Source organism: Schistocerca nitens, chromosome 5, assembly GCF_023898315.1.
Source record: "Schistocerca nitens isolate TAMUIC-IGC-003100 chromosome 5, iqSchNite1.1, whole genome shotgun sequence".
Classification (NCBI taxonomy): domain Eukaryota; kingdom Metazoa; phylum Arthropoda; class Insecta; order Orthoptera; family Acrididae; genus Schistocerca; species Schistocerca nitens.
Window position 1 is genome coordinate 272,500,845 of NC_064618.1, and position 4,766 is coordinate 272,505,610.

General features: G+C 41.8%; 1 pseudogene; it reads left to right on the forward strand.

Moving 5' to 3' along the window:
* Window positions 1–377: 377 nt before the first annotated feature.
* On the forward strand, window positions 378–495 carry LOC126261042 (5S ribosomal RNA; annotated as a pseudogene).
* Window positions 496–4,766: the final 4,271 nt, after the last annotated feature.

Below are 4,766 nucleotides of genomic sequence, written 5' to 3' on the forward strand. Positions count from 1 at the left end.
ATATATATATATATATATATATATATATATATATAAGAGAACGAGGGCAACATGATGATATAATTAGGCTCAACACAAGGAAAGATGTCCAAGCTAGAGCTTATATAAAAATTTTAATTACATTAACATTCACAGTTAAATTAATGTACACTGTAAGCCAGTGAATAATTTATGAATAATAATAAAACACCAGAATGTAATACGATCTGAAATACTTTGATAATCACAATTATATAAACAAATACAGTTAAAATGAAGGATTGGTAAGGAACAGACAGTGGGAGGAAAGATGGGCTCGTATGCCGAAACCTGGTTAGCTAAATAAACAATAATATTGTAAAACATCAAGAGTCTTGTGCTATTCGTGTGTTCTTGTGGCCAACGGCCTTGCCGCAGTGTTAACACCGGTTCCCGTCAGATCACCGAAGTTAAGCGCTGTCGGGCTGGGCTAGAACTTGGATGGGTGACCATCCGGACTGCCGAGCGCTGGTGCCAAGAGGGGTGCACTGAGCCCTTGTGAGGAAAACTGGGGAGCTACTTGATTGAGAAGTAGCGGCTCCGGTTTCGGAAACTGACATACGTCAGGGAGAGCGGTGTGCTGACCAGTGGCCGAGCGGTTCTAGGCGCTACAGTCTGGAGCCGCGCGACGGCTACGGTCGCAGGTTCGAATCCTGCCTCGGGCATGGATGTGTGTGATGTCCTTAGATTAGTTACGTTTAAGTAGTTCTAAGTTCTAGGGGACTGATGACCTCAGACGTTAAGTCCCATAGTGCTCAGAGCCATTTTTGTGCTGACCACATGCTCCTCCATATTACCATCCTGTGAGGTCTATGGGTTGAGGCTGACACGGCGGCCGGTCGGTGCCGTTGGGCATTCATGGCCTGTTCGGGAGGAGTTTAGTTTTATGTGGCATTATGGAGATGTTCAAGAAGCAGCAGCGGAAGAATCAAAGAACAGCATACAAAATCCCCATTGGCATAAAACAGGAAATCTTTTCTAAAGCAGTGAAATACGTTGACATCAGTTATAAATTTGTGTGCTATGAAATTTGTTGCAGAAGTATTTGTCTGTAAAATAGCTTTATCATGATGTTAAACGTGAACGATAGCTATTACAAATACGCAGAAAATTGAAGAAAACACACACACACAAAAAACAAAGGAACAAATATCAAACAACACATATACACCGTATAAACAAAAGAAGAAAGATGAATTACCAGCGACAGTTGCCAACACTACACAATGTAAACACACACGAAGTGCTGTAATAAAAAAAGGAAAAATGCTGAAGATGAGGTGTGTAGATCGGTTAACTTATGAAGATACTGAATCAAATCGAGGAGGAAAGAGCTTCATACCGTCATACCGTAACATGACGAAACGAACGGATGTTTGATGCAACATATTCACATATTCCGAGACATCAATGTAAAGTTCATTTGGTAGGGATAATAGTTCTGGAGTGAGACTAAGGCCAGAACGCAGTAAACAGAGTCAGTAGGATGTAGACTGCAGCAGTTGTGCAGAGATCGACACACATGCTCAGAATTGGCTAGCGTGAAGATGTCATTCAAGTCAGTCTCGACCGAAGACCACCACAACGACGAGCATATGGTGATATAAACTTGCACATCGAATTCAAACAAAGAGTGCAATCTGAGGGCTCTGAATACACAGTTTAAACAGTGTCGCTGTATTCATTTACGCAGGTATTTAATTTCAAATGACTCGGCAACCTTTATCGCATACGTACATCCAGTAACAACGTAATGGTATTTTTTCGCAAGTTATAAATGTCGCACTCTGTGAACATGAATCTAGTTACCAAAAAAACGTTTGAATATTTCTAGTCTATCGAGCATTTATTGCATAACATTCCGTTGATTTGCTACAAACGAGGGCATTATTCTCAATTTCGTGCGATTCGTTACGCTCTGCATAATAAACGATATGCAAATGTTTGGAAACGATTTACTGGAATTATTAAGTTGCCAGTGATTTTTGATGGAAATAATTTTGTGTGTTACACCAGAAACATCGGATCTAATTGACTGTTTTGTATGATAGCGGCGCTAACTTTTTATTCACTGTCTCGTACAAGTTCCGATCGAGTTTCTCATATAATTTGAAATAGGTAGGCTAATTTACTCTGTCATCACTAATGAAAGGAGCATATATGTTGCCGAGCGGTTCTAGGCGCTACAGTCTGGAACCGCGCGACCGCTACGGTCGCAGGTTCGAATCCTGCCTCGGGCATGGATGTGTGTGCTGTCCTTAGGTTAGTTAGGTTTAAGTAGTTCTAAGTTCTAGGGGACTGATGACCTCAGAAGTTAAGTCTCATAGAAAATAAAAAATAGTAAAAAAATAGTAATAGTAGCATATATGTTATAGAATCGTAAACGCAGTCTTAATTAATACACTGACTGGAATATGCACTAGTCAGGTAAATCAAAATCATGATGGTTAAAATATATTTCTCACCGGCCGGCCGCGGTGGTCTCGCGGTTCTAGGCGCGCAGTCCGGAACCGTGCGACTGCTACGGTCGCAGGTTCGAATCCTGCCTCGATCATGGCTGTGTGTGATGTCCTTAGGTTAGTTAGGTTTAAGTAGTTCTAAGTTCTAGGGGACTGATGACCACAGCAGTTGAGTCCCATAGTGCTCAGACCCATTTGAGCCATATTTCTCACCACCTAAACAAACAACCGATATCATGCTAGCATAATAACAGGCTTGCCTAATACGCTTGTACCAACGGGTGGAAAGTTGGCGACGATCAACAGGGGCTATGGTACCGCCTCTTCCGAGTAATGAACGAAGTAGGTTCGGACTGTCTCAAATGGAGAGCCTCTTGTGGAAAGCGTACGAACGAGATACGATTTGCTGGGATGTTATTTCGTAAAAAAAAAAAAAAAAATGCAACAACTACGATTGTGGTATGTTGTGTGGTCTCTGGTTGGCATACTTGTTTTCGTAATATGTAGCGATTTCCGAAGGGATGGTTAAGTAGGGAACTAATAACCTACCTTTCTGTAAAACTTAAGAATAGGCCGGCCGAAGTGGCCGTGCGGTTAAAGGCGCTGCAGTCTGGAACCGCAAGACCGCTACGGTCGCAGGTTCGAATCCTGCCTCGGGCATGGATGTTTGTGATGTCCTTAGGTTAGTTAGGTTTAACTAGTTCTAAGTTCTAGGGGACTAATGACCTCAGCAGTTGATTCCCATAGTGCTCAGAGCCATTTTTGAACTTAAGAATAGTCTGCAACCAATTAAATGAGACTGACAGCAGAATCGCATTTAGGGTACTGAAGTATAAGTACGAAGTACTTCTACTAAAATACATCAAAGATTGTCGTATAGTCCCCTGAAAATTGTATCTGAAGAAAAATATCCGATACATGGAGGAAAAAATTAGCAACGGGTGGTGATGACTGATTAGACACGATGGTGGAACCATTGACAAAATAGGTTCGATAAACGTCATTATGGGTATGAAAATAAGTGGGGTTATAATGAAATATAGATGTGTAGGTACGGAATGTTCTGTAAAATTTATGCTCTACTATTAGGATCCAGCCTGCCTGTCACTTCGGAAACCGGAACAAGGCAAGGAAAGCGTTTCTGAAGAAGAGAAATTTCTTAACATCAAGCATAGATTGAATTTTCCGGAAGTCTATTCTGAAAGTATTTGTATAGAGAGTAGCCATGTATGGAAGTGAAAAGTGGATGATAAACAGTGCAGACAAGAATAGAATAGAAGCTTTCGAAAAGTGGTGCTACGGAAGATTGCTGAGGATTAGATGGGTAGATCACATAAATAATGAGGAGGTACTGAATAGAATTGAGGGGAACAGGAATTTGTGGCACAACTTGACTAAAAAAAGGGGTCGGATGGTAGGACACGTTCTGAGGCATCAAGGGATCACCAGTTTAGTATTAGAGGGGAGTGTGGAGGGTAAAAATTGTCGAGGGAGACCAAGAAATAAATACACTAACCAGATTCAGAAGGATGTAGGTTGCAGTAGTTATTCGGAGTTGAAATGGTTTGCACAGGATAGAGTAGCATGGAGAGCTGCATCAAACCAATCTAGGCTGAAGACCACAACAAAGACAACAACATGAAAATACTACACAAAGGTTTTGCAACGATCCATATAAATGTGACTTCTGCGCTTGAACGACCAGACTGTCACATTGCAACCTAATCTAGACGTCGGGCTATACTACAGATCAGATCGCCACCGCATCGAGTATTCTTCCACTACTCTTCTTTGGCTTGGCCCACTCGCAACCGAACAGTCACATCCCATTTTAAACTAGACTTCGGTATACGCTACTCGTAAACACATCGATTGTGACAACTCCAAATCTACAGAAAAAGGTGATATTTCTGTTTGTGACACTAGCTCATACACAACAGGAAAGAGGCGCTATACAGCCCCTGTTACCGTTGGCAACTTTCCTTTGGCCTACACTAACACATAAGTTTATCCCAGATTTCAAGTGTTTCGACTGAAACGAGCAGCAACGGTATTTATAAACAGAACTGCTACACATTTTTAACGGTTCTTTCGGAATATATCGCGATTTCCAAGGTGGTGGCTGGGCTGGGACCTAAGACTTAAACTGTTTTGTTGTGAAAATGAAGGTGGAGGGGGAAGAAGGAAAGGAAAGGGAAGGAAATGATGGTATCAGCTGCATTGGAACTTTATGCGGAATCAGCGGCGACGATTAAAAATGTGTGCCAAACCGGGACTCGAATCCAGTAC